Raw genomic sequence first — 22507 nt, forward strand, 5'->3', positions numbered from 1 at the left:
GAGTCAGCCGTGCTGCCCCTTTTATCCCCCTCCAGGTGACCCAAGGGGCCAATCAGGGGACATGAGAGGTGAATCTCTGGGCCTGATTGGTGAGGAAAGGGAATCCCAAGTCCTCCAATCATCTTTTGCCCTTTCAATACCTCTGGGCTAGGTCACTGCCAGCTAGCCCGTCACACTAGTAAACCCTTCCTTAAGGGTATTACACGCAACATGGCAGAGCCAGGGGTAGGGGTGGGTGCCATGAGTGACTGCCCAGGGTGTCATTGTCAGTGGGGCACCACACACACGAGCAGCCCACACACAGCAGAGCTCTTCCCCTGTCACAGACAGGAGGAGCGGTGTGCAGACCAGCTCCCCCACCAACTCCACCCAGACCCCAACATGTTCCTTCTCAGGGATGGGAGGAGGGAGGACCTAGTGTGGGTGCCTCAGCTCTGGTAGGTCAGGATGAAAGGGTGCAGAACATCAGGACTGCGCCTGCATGGAAGCAACTCTGTGACCTCCACAGCTCAGTCACTGCCTACAAGTACCCAGGCCATGGGTATCTAGGGTGCTGCAAGGCTGCAGCTACAAGATTCCAGAGTACCAGGGCAGTGGGGATGTGGGGTGAAGGCAGGGTGTTAGGGGCATGCTTGCCCATGCCTGGCAACCATTCAAGGGTAGTGCAGGTACTCAGCTGTCTCTGGGAGCCCAGAGATCCTGCAGCACCAGCTATGAGGTATGCAAGAGTGACCCCAACCTGCTGGCCTTGACCAGTGCAGGCAGCTAGCATGCCCTCACCCCTCAACAAAGGGGGAACATGTGTTCTGTTCACTATCAGTCTAACCGAGCCTGCTTACAAAAACCCACATAGGTTAAATCAATTCCTCCTTGGGCTTTTTGAATGTCTGGACCTAGCTTTAGAGCCTTGGGGGCTCAGACAGTAAAGAAGTTCTTCCTTATGTCCAGGATGAAACAGTCATGGAGGAGTTTATGACCGTTCAGTCTTGTCATCCCTTGGGGCACTCTGGTGAACAGACATTCCCACAGATCCTGGTGAGTATCCTGATAAACTTATAGGTGGCCATCAGATCACCCCTGAGTCTGCACTTTTCCAGCCTGAAAAGTCCCATAGCTCTCAGCCTCTCATCATAAGGTCTGTTATCCTGACCTCTGATCATGTGCGTGGCTTTCCTCTGCACCCTCTCAAGTTTCTCCACATCCTTTTTGAATTGTGCAGCCTAAAACTGGAGGCAGTATTCCAGCTGTGGCCTCACCAAGGCCAAGTACAATGGGAGAATGACGTTCTGGGATTTCCTTGAGAAGCATCTATGGATACAAGCCAGCGTTTTGCTCATTTTACTAGCTCTGGCATCACATTGATGGCTCATATTCAGCTTGTGGTCAATCATGACCCCCAAGTCTCTTTCGTCTGTAGTACTAGCCAGCGCCAGTCTATGTCTGATACCAATGTCCACATCATCAATGAAGATGGTGAATAGTATAGGCCCAAGGACAGAGCCTTGAGGGACCCCACTGGTCACAGCGCACTATGACAATTGATTTCTATCAACCACCACCCTCTGAGTCCTACCATGGAGCCAATTCCTCAGCCAGCAGATAGTGGTGAGGCCAAGGCCACAGTTAGCCAGTTTTGCTAAGAGGTGATCATGGGATACCAGATCAAATGCTTTTTTAAAGTCAAGATACAGGACATCAATCTCTTCTCCCTTGTCCAGGTGATAGGTCACCTGGTCATAAAAGGAAATAAGATTGGTCAAGCAAGACCTATCCCTCAGGATGTTGCTATTGGCCAGTCTGTTAAGAATGGCCTTTTTGATAATCTTTTCTAAGACCTTCCCCAGGATAGAGGTCAGGCTGATAGGCCTGTAGTTTGCCAGATCCACTTTCCTCCCTTTCTTGAAGATAGGCAGCACATTGGCCTTCTTCCAATCTCGGGCACTTCACCAGAGCACCAGGGGTTCTTGAAGATCCATGCCAGAGGCTGAGCTACGATGCTATGCCAGCTCCTTGAGTACCCTGGGGTGTAAACTGTCAGAGCCGGCTGACTTGAAGGTATCCAGCCTCTCAAGATGTTCCTTCACAAGGTCAGTATTGATGGAGAGCAAGGAATCTCCCTCACCTGGGCCATCCCGTCCCATAATGTGCAGGGGCATCCCATGGGACTGGTAAAAAACCGACACAAAAGTACCCATTTAACAAGTTGGCTTTTTCCTGAGCGTTGGTTGTCAGTTGTCCCATCTGGTTTAGCAAGGGTCCAATGTTGCCCTTTTCCTCTGGCTCCCTACATATCTAAAAATGATACATTACAGTGCATGACAATGAACTATTGCACTTTACTGAAAAATGGTTTACCTATTTGATGTTCAGTACATAGCCTATCTTGGTGGTCTTGATCTTGGAACCACTTATTTCACACTGAAGATTATTTGTTTCTCAAGCTTAAGGGCCAGCTGTTTACTTTGTAACTCCTCAATGAAATAGTGCCTTATCTACCACCTAGTGCCGCCCATCTGATATATATATGAAGAATAGACATTTTTACATAAAACTTTGCAAGAAATGGAGCCACTGGAGAGGACAACAAGATGGCCTCCCTCAGGGTAGCATGCTAGCACTGGTCCTTTTCAACATATATACCAATGACCAACCCATACAGAGTAATACAAAGAGTTTCATATGTGCTGATCTATGCGTCACATCACAAGAAAAGGACTTTGCCACTGTCAAGAACAGATTGCCATGTGCACTGAGCAACCTCTCAAATTGCAACAATAAAAACCAGCTTTGTGCCAACACAATCAAGATGCAGGTCACAGCTTTTCACCTACACCTAGATAAGTCAAATGGAAATTAAACATTACCTGGGAAGGAATACCACTGACTAATCACCTGAACCCTGTGTACTTGGGGGTTACATTGGACTGAACACTTCCCTTCAAAGCACATGTAAAGACAAAAGAGAAAGTCAGCACCTACCATAACATACTTTGAAAGTGATCACATCAAAGTGGGGAGCAAACCCAGTTACATTATGAAACACTGCTATCACTTTTTGTTACTGCACTACAGAGCATGCATGTCCAGTATTGGAACAATCAGTTCATGCTAAGAAACTAGACCCATTTATAAACAATGGCTGTCGTGAAATAACAGGATGCCTAAAGCCAACACTAAAGGCTAGACTTATTGGTTGGCATTGCACCACCTGATATCAGAAGAAAGGTAGTGAGCCAAAAAGAAAGATCATGGCAGATGGAAGACACCAGGTAGCAATGTCTCTTGCAATGTTATTTCTGTGTAAGCACTCTGCGGTTACACAGAAGTAACTTAATGGCTTAACGCTTGAAAGAGTTTTGTGACCAGTGTTGCACCATTGTACACAATGGCTAGCAGGGCATGACTGAGGTTAAGGAAGGAAAGATGATGTGCAATCAGGTGTTCTGAAATCGACCTGAAGCCCCAGGAGGACCTTGCTAGAAGGGCTGATCTAGACTGGCCAATATGTCAATGCCCGAATTACTTGCGCATACAAACTGGAAGATCAAAAACAAGCAGGATAAAATGGGGCTACTCTAGTAACATGAATATATGCAAGTATGGTGAGGTTTAGATTGTGGAGCACCTGCTCGGTTGCTGACTCCTTGATGAGACTTTTACAAAGGAAGACATCAATGCAGCAATTGAAAGAGGCATTACTTATTCACAATTCTTGAAAAATGTCTAGTTTATGACAAGTATACAAAAAGGAGGAGGAGATAGTGGATTCCTGCTTGTCATAGGACCTAAAAGAGCTCTATCATTAAAGAATTTAAAGCATCTCTATAAAGCAGAGCTTTCCAAACTTTTCATGTTGGTGACACACTTTTTAGACATGCATCATTTCGCGACACAGTAATTCAGTTCCGGGGGAGGGGCCAAGGGAAGCAGACGAGAGTAAGGGAGCTCTGCGGTGCCCTTCTGCAAAATTTTCTGCATTTCGCGCGACACACCTACACACTGCCACCGACACACTAATGTGTCGCGGCACACAGTTTGGAAAGCTCTGCTATAAAGGATATTCCTTGAGGGGGTGTTTTGCATAAAATGGTGTTGGCCCTTAAAATTCAAAATGAACTCCTAATAAAAAGTTAAATCACAAGCGTTAAGGGCAAAATAGTCCCAATTATTGTCCCCAATTTAAAATCACTATAAACTTCCCATAAAGTTTCATACGGATCTCAAGCACTAATGATGGGCTAGAGGCATAACCAGAAGTCCAAGGGCTTTTGGATTTTGATTAAGCATTTAAGTAAGTAAAATACTCATTTTCTTCAGGAAATTCTTACTATAGGTAAAATCTGAATCCACTGATATCAAGTAGAATTTTGGCATTGACTTTCACATGGCCAGAAATTCAGCCTATCCAATTACAAGATTGTTACAGAACTAGCTTACTTGCTTTTTTCTATTTTAATGGGATGTGAAAGATAGCTTCATATCATTGCCTATACCGTAGCATCATATCCTGTCATCTGTCCCAAACCTTTTGAAATGCTTGACAACCCTGTTCAGTACTTGACATTACTCTGATGTCAGTGCTTCCTGGATTATTCTGATCATTCCTGATTTCTGCATTGATGTATTCCACTTCTGCCTATGCTTAGAAAAATATTAACATTATAACCTGATATAAAAGAGAACCAATTAGATATCTAATGCCCTTTCAGGTTTGGGATCTTTTTTGGGTTCCCTTGTTAGAGAAGCAGATTGAATTTTACTTGTACAGTTTTGCCAGCTAGTAAACACCAGAGCAGTTTATTCACCGATTTTAAATTCTGCTCACATGCAATAATCAAGCCTGTAGCTGGGAATAAATTAAAAGTATGGGATAAAGGAGCTATGTATAGAAACCATTCCTTTTTAGCAGGTATTGTAGAAATCTCAAAAATATTTAACATTGGCATAATACATGATTAGAAGACAGATGAATGAATACAAGATGAAAATCAGTATTGCTGTAAGTCATCATTAAATAAATTCTTTATGTGACAATAGTAGTGAAGAATGCCTCATAATCAAAAGCTTGTCTAACTCTATCCAAACAACTTAATAGGTGCATCTACACAAGATGCTTAACTGTGCAGTAGTGCAGTTTATTGCGAAGTAAGCATATGCATCTACAAGTTCACATGCTTACTACACAGTAAACCTCACTAATTGTGAGTAAATGCCTTATCTGCAAATGCAAGTAGCAAATCTACTTTTGATTGGTAACGGTGAAGTTGCACTCATGTAGACAACGGACTGGGAGCAAAACTGCTCATGGTCAGCTGTCCACCAGGGGGCATGAGATTTCTCCCTGCCCCCAGGAGCTGCCCGCTGCCAAGGTGGGCTCCACCACTGGAGCCTCAGCTGGGACTATGTCCCTCTGCCCCAGCAGCAGGGAGCTCCAAGCCCCATGCTCTGAGATCATGATTGAGGAAGTGGGGGCTGGGAGATTTTTATCTCCCAGTCCTCACACTGCCATCACAATTGGGGAGCATGGGGCTGGGAGATCTTTATTGCCCCGTGCCAGTCGTGTAGCTGGTGCTGGGAGATAAGGGTCTCCCAGCACCGACCCAGCAGTCACAGAGCTGGTGCTGTGGGACAAGGGTCTCCCAGCCTGAGCCCCCTGCCTTGATTGGGGTGCCAGGGCCAGGAGCTCCCTGCTGCTGGGGCATAGGGACATTGTTCCTGCCTTGGCAGCAGGCAGCCCCAAGGGGCAGAATGTAATGTCCCAACCCCAGCCAGGAGACCACTGTATCTTGGCCCAGTGTTCCCTGCCAACCCCTGGGCTAGCACCCATGGTGAGCCTAGCGCTCCCCCGGGTGGTGGTAGGGGCCAATTGCAGGGCCTCAAGAAGCAGGAGCAGTTTGATGCCATCAACAGCAAATCTACTCCCGCTTCCCTGTATCTGTAGACACCTACCTGGAAGTGTTTACTCATGAGTAAACTGATCCCAGATCAAATGCATGTGTAGGTGCACACAGCTTGTCCAATAAAAGATACCACCCTAAGAAATCCCTGCCTTTTATACAATGGTGATTTTTAATCCTCAAATCACATTAGTCTTTCAATACTTTACACATTCACTAATTTACTCATTTGAAATGATTATTTCATAGAAACTGGCTGAGTTAATATTAGATAGCATCATAACTTAATAGTTTCTTCCCAGCTATTTGATTCAATTCTATGTGGTTAGAAACTCTAGTTCCATTTTTTTAAAGTTTTCTTGAACTACTAAGGCTTGTAAGTGGCAATTCTTGATAAGGTGTGTAATGAGGATATTTTATACATCGTATATGATTTTCCCTTATATTTGTGGAATTTTCTAGGTATCAAGAAATAAGAGCTTTCATTCTTCTTTTTATTGTAGAAACAATTTGTCTTAATTGATTAAGTAGTTTATACTGCCACCAAACACTCTGATATCTGCGTGCTTTCTAGGTCAAAATTAATAGATTAAAAAACAGGTTTTTTTAAAGGAACAATTTTTATTTTTCCTAAAGATTTGATAACATTTACATCCTGGATTTGCCTCACCTCCTCCAGAAATCTGTTCTATGGATGAATCAACTACAAATGCTTTGTCCCCAACCAGGTGGTTCTGTAGTAGTATTCCTCCGATTGAAAATGGAGGTTGTACCCACCTCCTGCATGCTTTGTGCTGGGCCATACAATCTGTCCAAGAGGAGTGGAGGTTACTACTTTCATTGCTTTTCATTCAGTCTTTAATGTAGCTAAGGCCTAATCTATTTGCTACTTTGAAGATTCCTTTGCAGCCCCCTGCAAGCCTCCCCTTTTGGAGAGGCATGCTAGCACTCAGCCCACACTTGGCTGCCTCAACCTAGCACCCATCAGGCCCAGGCCCCAAGATTTCCCAGAGACAAGCCATTCCAGGCCTTCTCCCTAGCCCTGATTTCTGCCTCCAGTCAGCTGCAGGCAGGCAATGGGGCAGAGGAGGAAGGAAGGTTCTGTGTCTCTTGCACAAGCACCTGGACCTGGGTACCCATGTCCTCAGGCCATGACCTTGTACCCCATGACAAAGCACCCCGTGATGTATACACACACATGACATGGGACCCAAGAGAACTCCCACACTTGGGCACAGCCCCACAGAACCTGACCCTGGCCTCACGCCTAGTCAGGGAACCCCATGCACCCCAATCCTGGCTCCTACACACCACATCTCAGTGGCCAGAGCCAGGCACCCTTCCACCCAGACCCCAACATGTTCCTTCTCAGGGATGGGAGGAGGGAGGACCTAGTGTGGGTGCCTCAGCTCTGGTAGGTCAGGATGAAAGGGTGCAGAACATCAGGACTGCGCCTGCATGGAAGCAACTCTGTGACCTCCACAGCTCAGTCACTGCCTACAAGTACCCAGGCCATGGGTATCTAGGGTGCTGCAAGGCTGCAGCTACAAGATTCCAGAGTACCAGGGCAGTGGGGATGTGGGGTGAAGGCAGGGTGTTAGGGGCATGCTTGCCCATGCCTGGCAACCATTCAAGGGTAGTGCAGGTACTCAGCTGTCTCTGGGAGCCCAGAGATCCTGCAGCACCAGCTATGAGGTATGCAAGAGTGACCCCAACCTGCTGGCCTTGACCAGTGCAGGCAGCTAGCATGCCCTCACCCCTCAACAAAGGGGGAACATGTGTTCTGTTCACTATCAGTCTAACCGAGCCTGCTTACAAAAACCCACATAGGTTAAATCAATTCCTCCTTGGGCTTTTTGAATGTCTGGACCTAGCTTTAGAGGCTAGGGACAGAAATTGCACATAAACTGTCATAAATCATAAGAAACTCTTTTAAACTTGCAACAGAACAGAAGCTCAGTGCATATAAACCAGTTTCAAAATGGCTGAAACTGGTTTAAGATAAACCTGGTTGAATGTACTATCAGACTTAACTGATTTGGGTCCAACCAGTTTATGAAACTTCTGCCACAGACCTCTTCCTGGTTGAAGTTAAATCACAGTCCCCCAGCATCCCATCATGCTTTCCAGCCCTGGGCTGAGCTGGGGTGTGCTATGTGCTCCAGCAGAGAAGGATTGGGGAACAGGAGAGGCAGAGACTGCTCCCCACCAAGGCAAACTTTGGCTGGGGTCTGGGATGGGAGTGGGGAGGGTTAAGCTTCCCTTCCCCAAAATACAGAGTTGCCCTGCCCAGATAAACACTTAATGCAACAGTGGGCTACAAATCCCAGAGGCACCTGGAAACAGGAAGAGGAAGAGGTTCAACTCTGCAGCATCCTGCTGCTATGATTCTGGACGGCAAATCCCAGAGACCTCAGAGGCATCAAGAAGAGGAAGCAAACACAGCCTATGCTGGCTACATGCCAGAGAGCTGTGCTGTAGTGCCCCCCGCTCCCCTGCCCCCGCCCTTCTGGTCTGAGCCACTCCAGGCATGTGGCTGTATTTCCTGAATCAAAAGTGAGTGTGTGTCCAGTTGTTTCTGAGTTTAATCTCTGCAGCTTAGACTAACCTGCAAAGACTGAATCAATTCAGCCTTGGACTTTTTGATTGTCTGTACTTAGCCAGAGACTAATTAATTTAAAAAGCTTTAATAGGTAACAGCCCACTTCATCAGATGCCATGATTTACAGTAATTCAGTCTTGACATGACAATGTACGATCAATGTGACTGGGTCTCCATACAAAAAGAAAGAAAAACTTCTCTGAGCAAGCTAAGAATAATAAAAGCCTTTCTTTAGACACTTATTCCACCTACTCATCTAAGTTAAAGTCCAAAAGGATCTCCAAAATGTTCAGCTTTTGACAAAAAAAGCTCATTGGAAAAGGAAGACAGTGTCTAAATTACTTCTTCAGAGCATTTTCCCTTTTTGACCAACATTAAGCATGTTGATTAAAAAAATGCTTTATATGATTAAGACAATAAAATGTTTACATTCTGCCTACATTCTATGATACCTACATATATAGATGAATACTTAGAATTTCCAATTGGCTCGTGCGTTTGGTTGATTTGGATCTGAGGGAAAAAACAACAAAACAAAAACACAACAACAACAAAAATGGAAGTTTTGTTCAGAACTTTATATATAAAAAGTATTTTCAGCCACAAAGGATACATTTTGGAAAAAATATTGAGCAACTTAAAAATAATTACATTTATAAAACTGTGATTTAACATTATTTATCATAGTTGTGGCTTCCTTAATTCTACCTTGTTTAATTTGATGGAAAAGCAAGGATTTATGGGCGCCTATACACGAGCACAGGGGCTGCTCTGACACACTGGAATACCAGCACGTTGGAGCAGACCCAGTTAATTGAGTCTACTGGAACATGGCAATTGCTGCACTCCTGCAGCCTCCTGCATCTAGTGTATCAGTGTCCTCACACTTAAAAATGGTAGTGGGGGCACTGCAACTAAAGTTCATCAAACAAGCTTTAGTTCAAGTGCCCCCACCACATTTTTAAGCATGGGGATTCTAATACAGGAGATGCAGTGATATTTTAATTAGAGCTGTGCTTGGAGCCACTCTAATTAAGGTGCCTCCCACCCCCCCAAACTCCCAGAGCACATGTAACAGTGCTCTATGTTCCTGTGGAAATCATGCTATCATATTTTACTCTTTGGAATGTTTTTTTCAGTGTAATACCGATCAAGCCATTTGTGTTCTGATAGATATGAATTTGCAAGAACTCATTACTTGAATCTTATTAAGTCAGTAAATACGAATCAGCAAATTACTTAATTGAGGACAAATGAATATGCAACTTAGATCTCCAGTGAGCCCCCTGGAAGCATCCAAAAACAAACCAGAAAGCTGTTTCTTCCACTGCTGAAACATTTACTAGTTTTCATTGATGTTGTCTAGTTTATGCAAAGCCCCAGCTAACTTACAAAGGTCAGTAGGATGAATGTGACAAGTTCATGTGAGGAACAGTGTAATCTGCTTCAGAAAAAATGGCTATTTGTAGCACCAGCTGGCAGAAACATCTTAGGCTCAAGTGCCTGCAGTTATTTTAAATGCCAGTTGAATTGTCAGCCCAAAAAAGTCCAGTCTTACCTTTCAAGAGACCAAATGCTTGGGCATGTTTTGGGTCCAGCAGGAACTTTAGCAAAATCTGGTATGTAACAGATAAAACAGTTAAAGATACTGATCCTTTCATCAAGTCTATCACTAGGGCTTTAAGCAAGAGATTTTCAACACATGCCTAAAATTAAGTACCCAATGAAGATCTTTTCTGCATAGAAATGGATCTAGCATGAGCCAATGTACTTTCTGAAATCAGGGCCTAAGATTATCAGTGCTTCTGTTGATATCTACACAGAAGTGGTTGTGTGGAAAATATCCACCTAATCTTCCTCCATCTGATCTAGCCTCTACCTCAAGAGAAAGGTAAAAAAAATACTCTCCTTCCATTGGCTACTCAAATGCCATGGCAAAAATTCCTGCTCCTTTACAGTTTTGACAAAGACAGGATGTAAATCAGAATTCTCCATAATTAACTGATTTATTTATAGCCTTAGATCAAGGGATTCATAATGACAGTTTTGAAAAACCAAAACCAAAAATAGCTTCCCCGACTCTTATATTAAAGGTTAACTCCTTATCTTATTCCGTTACTACTTTTATTCCTCACACTTTTAAATGTGTCCTATTAAGTGCATGTTTTGTTTTTAAAAGAAAAAAAATCCGAAATTGACACAATTCCATTTTGCTGAACCATTTTAAAGGGTTCTGCTTCAACTGCTACAGAAAATGAAAACATTTTGAAACCCTAAGGCCAAGTACAGACATCAAAAAGCTTGAGGCTGAATAGTTTCAATCTTCACAGATTAGTCTAAACTGCAGACTGAACCAAAAAGCAAGTGAACAGACATTCACTTTTGATTCCAGAAATGCAGACACATGCCTGCAGTGGTCCAGGCCAGATGCTAGGATGGGGCACTAGACTACGCCTCCCTGCTGGGCTGGAGCAAAGAGCTAGGGCCAAGCCTAGTCTGCCCACCTTGTGGGGGGAGCCTGCAGATCTGGGACTCTGGGGGATGATGAGTTAACTTGAATCTAGAGAGGATCTGGGACAAAAGTTCAATAAACTGATTTAACCTAAATGAGTTAAGTCTGATGCTATGTCCATCCAGGTTTATCTTAAAATGATTTGGCTATTTTGAAAGCAGTTTATGTGCACTGAATTTCTGTTGTGTTACAGATTTGAATCTGTTTCCAATCACTTATACCAGTTTATGAGTAACTTCTGTCCCTAGCCTAAAGCTTCAAGGAAATAGAATTGTGGTCTTTGGGTCAGTTAGAGTTGACAAGTAATGGCTTTTCATTGGGAAGACAGGAAATGATTAACCATTGCCAATATTTTCATAGTCTTTTCTCCATTGTATGCTTTTTGCTTTCAGAAATTGGCCAACTGCCTCTTTCTTTCATTTTTCCTTTTTCTATGACATATTTACACATTAAACTTGTAGAATGTCCTCCAGGTCAGCCACTGCATTGGCAATTTTAGCACTCTGAAGTACTAGTCATAGATAAAGGATAAGGAAAAAACATACAACTGAAGGAAATAAAACACCTCAGAATTAAAGCAGGCTTAAGTCTGCTGATTTAGTTCCAGTTAGATGATTCTCCTGCCCATAAACTTAAAACTGTAAAGTGAACTGAGTGTAGATGCAGTTGGGTCAGTACAAAGGTACTTTTATGTGTTATACATGTTTTCATACAGAAAGGGATGTAACCTATGCCAGTGTATAGCACTTCTATACCAGTAGAACTAAAATTTTACTGGTAAATTAAGGTCTGTTGAAGTAAGCTGCTGCTTACAAAAGCTTATGCATACAAAAGCTTCTCCCATTTAGTAGTTAGCAGCTGATGAAGTTAAGGCATACAAAAGTGTATGCATCTCTGATTTCGTTAGCCCATAAAGGTGCAAATCTACCCTGTCTTATGCCTAACTTCAGACTAACATGGCTAACTATCTCTCCCTGCACTTGAAGAAAAAAAAGCTACATTGTCTATGCTAAAAATGCCTTTGCATTATATCACCAGAACAACATAACCCATGTCAGCTCACTTCCAGTCATGGGAGTCACAGAAGTATAATGTGTCTGCCCAACGATGAAAGGAGAGGCATTTCAACTTCTGCCATTCTGGTGCCAAAGCAGAGGTCATTGTGGAGGAAAAGCAGATATTGGAAAGGCTTCTATGTAACTGTCTCACTTTATCAGTTATTTAGGGCAGCTTGCATAGGTCAGAACATATTTTATGCCAGAAGGTTAATAAGCATACAGCTGTCTCAGGATCAGGAATACAACAACTTAGTTGAAAGTCATATTTGTGCATTTACTCCTAGGTTGCACTTTGCCACAGCATAGTATAAGGGATGACATCTTTAACTTGGTAAATGTTTTATAGCTGGAAAACTATAGCAGATTATGGATGAGTCTGCAAAATGATTGTGTTAAGTTTTGCAAGTGCTCTGCCTGTACCTGTGTAGCAACATACAGGAACAGAATTCCTTTTCCTTATTGACCTTTCCTTCACTAAGGGCGCATCTACACATCACCGTATAGTGATGATGCTGTGATGCCATGCTTTAGTATTTCCTTTTGGAAGCAGTACCACTCAGTGCAGTTTGGGCGGTTACGGTGCCGTGCTTGCAGTGCACAGGTAGATTTCGTCGCTACGTTGCCATAGCAGTATGCTATAGCCAGGAAGCACGCCACTACAGTGATGTAGCTGGTGATCACATGTAGACACATGTGATGACTACATTGCCATATCATATCACCATAGGGCACTATGTAGACACATCCTAGACCTAGAAGAAACTAAACCTATTTTAATCCTTATGGATTTAACCTTTTAATTTTTTTTAAGAAAAAAATGGATTGTTCATCAATTTCAAGACAGCCTTTGTATATGCAAGATTCACTTTGCCTGAATAATTGCCATTTTAATTAATTTAATATAAACACCAGCTTCACACCTTTTCTACCACCTTAGATCTACCAAGTTTCTGTCACATTTTCATTCACGCTGGTAGCAGAAGTAGACAGCAACACCCACTACTTACTTTGCTAGCATTGGCTTCCAGACATTATATTAGTTATGTGCTTGTCCACTTGATGGAAGTGCCTTCTATCATCAGAAATATTCTACTTATGTAGCTAGTCACTCTTATGAACATCTCTCCAGCAAGTTGCATAACTAAGCAAAGAGCCATGCCATGAAACACTTCTAGTCAAAACAGCCTCAATTTTGAATACAGAATATTCACAACTAACTGTTCAAAAGTGAGGCACATATTATTCATCAAAACAATTTACCCCTGAACAACTCAAGCAGAAATGAGGTAACAAGTTTTTCTTTATTAATTTACACAGTTTATTTTGGGGGGACATATTCCTAGTCCTCTGAAAACATTGAATTATGCACCATCTGAGAATCTGGTCCTTTATGAAAAAAATCTCTTCAATATTGTAAATACGTGTTTTTCTATCAAGTTTGTTTTTGTTCATAAAAAAAATAAGATCAAGTGTAGGCATGGATGTCCAAAGGTTAGTTTAAAAGTTCAAATTCTGAACTTTTTCCAAGTTAAATTCAGGACTGTAGTAGAAAATTACAACTGCAGAACATTTATCCCCAGGACTTTTATTTTGGATGACAGCAAGGGAGCTATGAAGGACAAAGTAAAATGGAACAGAAAAAGAACTGGAATTGCTGCTATTGACTGAATGTAAACTGGCATCTTCATTTATTTCAGTGGCAGCTACCCAATGTCTCTTCAGTTTCACTCCTTCCAGTAAAAAAATGCTAGAAGGTTGTTGGAAACAAGAATAGTCAAACTGTCCATTAAAATAGCATCAATTCAAGTGGCATCTTCCCTCCCAGCTTTTAAACACAATGCAATTTCTGCAGCAGTGCTTTAGTCTTCAGCCAGCTCATTAGAAAGTATGCCGAGGAAAGCTAGCATTGTAGGACAAAAAGAAAAATTACCACCAAAAACCAGTGGAGATATTCAAAGTCAATCCTGCCCCAAAGCTTAATATCTTCAAATAACTCTTGCCTTCCACAGCCATAGTTTTGCCTGCTTCACTTGTGTCCCCTGTACTTAAAACAAAAGAACACTCAGGGGAAGCAGAAGAAATATTGTCTATCACTCTTTAGTAAATAGAAAATTGTAAAAAGTCCAGATTGTTAGGAGGCATGACTATTCAAGATTTTATGGAAGTTGTCTAAATGAATCAACCAGCTGGGTGCTAAAGGATTCTACTCCCTTGCTCTGTGTAAACGGCTGAACCAAAGAGTCTATACAAAGTTACAATCTGGGTCAACCTGAAATGGAAATTACACAACACAAGGAAAAATTTCAAGGTTTTATTTTGGTTTGACAACAAACAAACTTTTCATGTTGTTTTCAGTTTAAGTCTTTCCTCAATTTTGAAAGAAAAGTACCATTTAAAAAATGAAATCTAAATAAAACATGTTCCAAAACTCCCCCAGACGACATAATCTAGCTTCCTCTGGCACTTACTTGCATGGCTGTGCCCTTCTCTCTGGTGTTGAGGACACCCAATATCCCACAGCTCCTCCCACAACACACAGACTTCTCCAGGTCAGTGCAGAGTGCATGGGCAGGGGCAGAGAATCTAGGCCTTCTGGGAGCATTGCCACCACAGGATAAAAGCCTCCTGCCCACCTACACTCTTCCTGTTTGACTCCGAGGAGTCTACAGAGTGGGGGCTTATCCCAGCTGATTGGCAGAATGAAGTGGGGACATTCTCCCAGGGCTGGAATCCTCCTAGGTCCGTCTGTGATAGCTGCTGCTTTTCAGCAGCCGCCAACTACATATAGATAGCCTGCCCGCTTCCCAGGCAGGGGAGAGAACAGGCTGACAATTAATGGGTTCCTCTAAGGGTGGGGGTGGCTCAGAGAGCAGCTCTCTAGTGTCCATTAAGTAGAGCGCTCCCCTATGTAGCTCCCCATCCAGTGGGGCTGAAACCCATGCAGGCCCCAACTCCCAGGCTATTTTTCTAGCAGTAAAAATTTCACAGAAATACAACTAGAAATGAAGACCTATCCATGGCCAAAGTTAATCAGAGTTCATACAAGTCAACTGCCAGTTGCGCTTTATTACAGAGCGCTTTACTGCAGAGTTGACTAATTAGCTCCGCAGTAAAGTGTCACCTTCTGCACGTGGGGCGCTATTAGGCCAGAGTAAACTAATTAACTCTACCATAAGATAGTACTGTCTAACTAGTACTATCCTATGGCAGTTTAATGCACCACAACACACATGTAGGCAATGACTGGGGCTGGCTGCAGCATGAGGGGGCTGCCTGCCAGCTAGCCCCACACTGTAGCACCCTCGTGCCTCAGCCAGCCCCTCTTCTGTAGCATGTTGAGCCGGGCCAGAACAGCTCCATTTACACATGCAACCCAGAGCAATAAACTCTGGCACAAACTGCACCAGAATGTATTCAGCCAGACTGACTGCACATATAGATGTGCCCCATGAGTTCAGGAACCAGCCTGTGCTCTCCCTGACCACCTATTGGCAGAGGAACAGCAGTGTAGCTTGAGCATGCTATGGGACCCTATACATGTGCAGGGAGACTGCTCTGATGTGCTGTAATTACAGCAGATCAGAGCAGACTTAATTAATTGAGTTTGCTGGAGCATGGTAATTACCATGCTCCAGCAGCTTCCAGCATCACATGCATCAGTGTCCCTGGGCTGAAAAATGGCAGCGGAGCACTTTAAACTAAAGTTTGTTCAACAAATTTTAGTTGACATGTGGGGACACTGATACACATGATGCTCCTGGCACTTCTAATTAACGTGGCTCTCAGAGGTGCTCTAAAAAGTACCCCCTGCCCCTCCCCCCCACACACACATCCTCCCGGAGCACATCTATAAACACCCTATGTTTCTGAAGGGCTAGAAAGCTCCTCTAGTCCCAGTTTCTCCTTACAACTGTGTCATGTAAATAGGCATCAGAAGTAATATGTTAAGTAACCACCCAAGGATGGGATTTGTAGTTCCATTAATATTTGCTCTTAAATCTTAACCCCGCCCCCCATCATTCATTATTCTTTTGTATAATAAGCATCACAGATCTGTCAAATTTGAACTTTATAAAGTTAATTAAAAAAAAACTAAGAGCAAAGCATTTAAGGACATCTTTGATGACACAAAATTCCATTTAAAAGGAAAAATACTGTTCCAATATAAGGTGAAGTATTTCTATCTATAAAAGTCTCCCCACTCTCCTCCAAATGTAGATATGCAACTGTTAATATTCTCATGAGTTACTCCTGTATGTCAAGAGGGCTATAGGACACTGTATAATATTCTCATACAAGTGGTTAATATTCTCAAGTGCCTTTTCATACAATAATGCTTTTTGCAAGTCAGTGCTAATACAGGCCATAAAATTGAATACCCATTCACCTTAGAGGTCAATGGGCCCTTTTCTAGCCACATATCTGGCCAATCATCTGGAATATATCCACATTGTTCTCTGTGCCATTGATAGTCAGCCACCCCTTTGAATCTGTCAGAATAAGAAAGCGTGAAGATCAAAGACATGAACCATTTTGCTGTAGTGACCTTCAAGTTGCTGGCTCACATAACACTCTACTTGACTGAATCCAAGTTATTACTTTTTGGGGTCTTAGCACTCACGTCAACCCAAATATAAAACAGTTCTGTATGTCTTAAGTGGTGTTATTTGACACTATTCAGGGAAATGTGCAGTTTTCAGGCATGGTATCATGAAATAATACTATTGAAGTGTTGCACCCATACTAGCCTAAACATCCCTGCACTCACTATTTCTTTAAAATTGCCCACTTTCTTTACATGAATACAAGCTGCTCTCTAACGAAATCTGACAAGGATTCTAAAGAACATTTACCCTCCTGCAAGACACATTTTATTGGCAACATGAATTTCAGTCTTGGAAAAATAAACTGTTTGCTGCTGGGTCCTGCCTTTGCTTTTATGCGATATTATTTCCTAACTGCAGGTGTCTGGGAGAAGCTGTTTGATTTTCCCTTAAATTATGCCTATTAAAAGGTTACTAGTGACAGACAGCAGATTTGTACGTGTAAAACAGATCTTGTATCAGATTATTAGCTCACTGTTTGGACCATATGAGGCCACTTATCTAGGTAGATTTCCTGACAATTTACTTGCACGTTCTGTTTGAAGTAGCACAAAGAGGTAGTAGTATGAGTGACATCTAGCCCAGTGCCTGTAGCAATTTTCTAGTGCTTGTCAGCCTAAAGACAAGGCTTCACCAAAGTGTTTTCTTTCATACAGCTACAGAAAAAAATTAGTGAGATTAGGAAAGATGCAGAGAACGCGAGAGAAGATTACTGCCATTTTATTTCTTGCATTTATTACCCAAACAATGCTGACATCTTCTGGCAAGTAGCAGTTTGAATTTTTTTTCAAGTGACAGATTTTTGAGAGAGCAAAACAAGACTGCAGAGTGACTGCCAAGGCTGCAGCGTTCTACCACTCCAATTTATAGAAATCAGATTACTGTAATAGCCTAATGCGAGTGAGTGGAATTGTCCAATAAAAACAGCTTGAACAAGGAAGCTACTGAAATTATACCACTGAAAGTCATCTGCAATATTATATTGAGTCTATTTGCCTGACAATGTAGGAGTGTTTCTCTAGAGTATTTGCCTTCTAGTTCCGTTTAAAATAATGGAGTTTACATATTCCTTTCCTTGTAAGATAATCCACATTCCCAACTGGTTTCACTCAGTCCCTTACCCAGGAATACAAATGACATAAAACAAATTTAGCCCAGCATGAAGTCCCACTGAAGTCAAAGGGCCTGTCAGATAAATTGCTATTGAAGGACTGGGACTTTAAAAATACCTTCTGAGCATAATCAACATCTAATTCTTAATTTTTAAAGGCTTTTTGGTAAATGAATGAAGAAATAGAAGTGGGTAGAAATTCTCAAAACAAAAACATACCAGTACAGGCAACCCTCGCCATTTGCAGGGGATACGTTCTTGTATCCCCCATGAATGGTAAAATCCGAAAATAAGGTAATGCGTTCATGAACTCAGTGCCCCTGGCAGCTGAAGGGGGGCAGGACACAGCTGCTCTGGAGACTGCAAGAGCACAACTGCGGCAGCAGGAGCATGGTGGCGGCGGCAAGCGCGGAGCTCCCAAGGAGCTCCTTGAAGTGTATTTAAGAAGCGGGTTCGGCATTTGTGAATATTTGAAACAGCAAATGCCGAACCCACGAACAGTGAGGGTATCCTGTAATATTAAAAAAAACTAGCTTTCATAGAGCCATTTTCAGGATTGAGGCCTTAAACTGTATTAGATCTTCAATATTATTCCTTAGATCTTGAAGTAAAACAGCCTAGGCTTCATATGTGCAAAATCCATTTCAAGTGTTTAATCCTTCCTTGCTATCTAGCTTGGAGATTGATCCTCAGCAAGGACCAGCCATCTGGAAAACATCAACCAGTAAAAATTCTGCTTATGCATGCATAAAAAAGCTTTAAATCTTTTTTCCAAAAAAGTTCTGAAAAAGTGAAGTTTAGATGCAGAAAGTAAAGGAGGCCACAAGTGGCATGGGTACAGCAGTAAATACAGCATGAAGCAGAAAGCAGAGCAGGAGATCAGGCAGGGAGCCCAGGGCAGGAAGCAGAAAGCAGAGCAGGAAACTGGGAAGGGAGCACAAAGTAGAAAATAGAAAGCATAGCAGTAGATCAGGCAGAGGAACTTGGAGAGAGTATGGGGCTAATCTGTCGCATGCCTGCCAAAAAGTTTGGTCCACACAGAATTGAAACATGAAAGAAGTCATCTGAAATGAAGTTTTATTAAAGAAGTGTGAGCTTCTGCAACTGGAAGCCAAAATGGATTTCAGTCTTAATTACCATTTCATTAGTTCAGATCAGAGGTCGGTAACCTGTGGCCTGCAGGCTGGGTATGACCTGTGAGGAAGTCCAATTTCATGCACTGAGCTACACTGCTGACTTCTCTAGGACAATTTGTATGAAGTAACTAGATCATTTGACATAAATGGAAGTCTAGGTTGAGATAATGTCCTGGAATAAAAAAAATTTAAAAAGCATAATAGCTCCTTAAAGGATCCCAATTCAGTAAGTTGCTTATGTACATCAGTAATACCACTGAAGCTGAGGGGATTATTCATGTGCTTTAAAGTCAGAAACACGCGTAAAAATCTTGGTGACTGTCAATGGGAAGATATTCATAAAATGGCTATTGTCATTCATCAAGATGGTCTATTGGAAATCCACACACAATATAACAACCAGTTCCACACATTTTAGCTATAGGTTTTGGTGCCAATGCAAAATAAAACAATCCGGTATAACAGCTAGTCAAGTAAATGGAAAGACTGACACTGGGTTAAGACCTTTCACACAGAAGTCTTACAAATTAAGGGGTACTAATTTGAGAAATGGATTTTGCATATATGAAACTTACACTAAGTTTAGTTCCTGGGCTACTTCAAGGACCAAGGAATAATACTGATGATGGTAATGCATAGGCCCCGATTCTGAAAAAGATTTTATGAAGACAGTCATTTTTATATTGTATATGTTTCTCAGAATTATTTTGTTTCGGGAATTGTTACCCAATTATCTCATTTTAATGATAGGATTCTACAAAAAAATTTCTTAGCACAGGTTACTTAAACTAGATCATGCTCAACTTCAAGCTGCATTGTGTAATAGTTGGACAATTGGCAAGTATGTTTAGAACTTTCTTTTCCCTATCTAAATGATATTGAGTGACAAACTGATTTCATTGTCTCTGTCTAGCTCTCACTGAACATCATATATAACCCACACAAAATGACATTCTGAGCAGATAGGACACTGTATCAATGGGTACAAATCTCACCCTACCCGGTCAGTTTTGACTACTAGGGTGGTAAGAAAAGCTTACCTTAATATGTTGAAACTATTGTTCAAATTAATAGCTAACAATAACACTTTTCTGTAGTACAAAACTTTAAACTCGAGAGCTAAAAGCCCCCAACCCTGGAATATTCTTTATCTATTTTTCAAAGCTGGAAAATAAATGGCATAAGGTAATTCGTCACTTACAGCCTATATCATTTAGTCAATTAAAAAGGAACAGATTTCTGAAAGATTTATACAATCACATTTATAAAGAATATGAAATTTCAAAATATTAATTATAGTGTAAGAAAATGAAGCATTCCAAAGAATTAGGAACCTGTACATTAATCACAACAAATATCATCAATTTCTCTTTAATTCAAATAGCCACCAAAATTATGACAATACCAGGCAGTCAAAAAACAAGATGAACAAGAACTTTAAAAAGTTCATAAATGCAAAACCATGGCTTTTTAAATTTAAAGTTAGATAATGACCAGTTAGGAGTGTGAAGGCATTTCACTTTGCCTTCATTCTTGACTAACCTGGTATTCTTCCCAAAACATTTTTAAGCAAACTGCGGCCCTCCAGAGCCAGGCAGAGGCAGGGCCTGCGGCAGCACAGGGTTTGCCCCCAGGTGGTAGAGATATCCTTACCTGTCTGCCAGCCAGAAATTCCGGCCGCGGTTGGCTGCGACTGCTGGGCCGCAGTTTGCCAGGCCACGGCATAAAAACTTTGAGAACCTCTGTACTAGATCATCTAGTTTCTCATATCCAAGCAAGACTGTTCACTGCTGTACATTTTCAACTGCTTTAGTCAATCTAATTTTAAAAAGCCCAAGTGATTGCATTTTCATTGAAGCTGTAGTACCACCTACGAAATGTTATGCTTTTTCATAATAAACCAGGAAAACAACAAGTATTTTTTGGTGTTCAAGCTAATAAATTCTCTTTATCTTTATTTTGTCATTTTCCCTAGTTAAAAACTCTTAATATTAATCTTCATTCTTGTTACATTTTCCAAATACTTGTAAACTTAAAGTAGCAAAAGATCTATGGCAGTGGTAGTCAACCTGCTGTACCGGTACTACAAGTGGCATGGGCAGCCTGTGCGTGTAATGCAACAGACTGGGGAGGGGACAGGCAGCACAATGCAGGTAGGGCAAAAAGCAGGAAATTGGGCAGGGAGCACAGGGAAGGAAGCAGAACTCAGAGCAACAGATCAGCCAGGGAAAAAGGACTGCTGTGACACTTTGAGAGGATACAGGGCTAATTTGTGGCATACCTGACAAAAAGATTGGCCCCCATTCATTAAAAAAAAAACCAAAACCTTAGATCCATAATTATCGATGCTTCTGTTACACTATCCAGTATAGTGTTTATTGCTTACCAAGAAATATTAAGCATTTCTTGATTAAGTACAAAATTGTAACTTTTTTCCTCCATAAACATCACATATAAAAGCAGACTTTTCAGTTGACATATTCAAGTTTGGACACAAACAAAACTGTATTTGCAAATATTTCAGAGATTTGTGTCAGAATCATGCTTTTCATAATCTAAATGTGGATATTTATAATTTATGTTCTGGGGAGAAAAAATGCACTTTTTTTTTTTCCCTCAACTGAAGTCCTTTTGTAAATAATGTAAATAGTAACAGTGGCACTTCCAAAAAAATAACAATTCAGTATCAGAGGAAAAGGCTGTTGGGGAAATTGGGAACTAATACAGAGATTTTAGATCATGAGAGATTCAAACTGAACCCAGGTTAATACTTACCTGAAGCTGTTACTATAAAAAAAGCCCAAGAAAATAAGCCAGTGATCTCACTTTAGTTAGTTGAAATAAAGGTTATCTATTTCACAGAACCACTACATCATTAAGAACTAACTGCCACTTCTGTTGTCAATCATTGTAAAGAGCTCCCAGATTTTATGGTACACCACACACAAAGACAGTCTTCAGTACTAAGAGGTGCATTTTTACCTCAAGTTCACTAATCCACACCCATTTCCCTAAGGTGAAAATGCGGAACTTCAGGGAATTAGTGGAGTGCTTCATATGTTAACGGTGCTTCATATGTTAGTTTCATATATTAATGTGTGGATAATTCGGAAGTTAAGAGCTCCTGGAGCCACCTAAAATTAACACACAACAAAGCCCTCAATTGCTCTACAGATAAAATATTTTTTGGGTTGTTTTTTTTTTAAAGACCTTTATTTCTGTAAAGAAAAGGCCTTACGTATAAGAGCTACAGAAAAGAGAAGCTACTAAAAGGATTAACTCAAATGAGCATTTTAATTTTATCAAGCACTAATACAGGGCACTTTTACATGTTCTCCAGGGGTCGGCACTTTAATTAGAGAGGCTCCAAGAGCCAAGCTAATTAAAGCACGGCTGCGTCTCATGCATCAGCGTCCCCATGCTTAAAAATGGTGGTGGGGGCACTTGAACTAAAGCTCATGTTAGTTCAAACCTCCCCTGCCACCATTTTTATGCGCAGGGACACTGATACATGACATGCAGGAGGCTGCTGGAGTGCAGCAATTGCTCTGATCCAGCAGATTTGATTAATCGAGTCTGCTCTGATG

The sequence above is a fragment of the Alligator sinensis genome, unplaced genomic scaffold (genome assembly GCF_000455745.1).
Source record: "Alligator sinensis unplaced genomic scaffold, ASM45574v1 scaffold1553_1, whole genome shotgun sequence".
In the NCBI taxonomy this organism is placed as follows: Eukaryota; Metazoa; Chordata; order Crocodylia; family Alligatoridae; genus Alligator; species Alligator sinensis.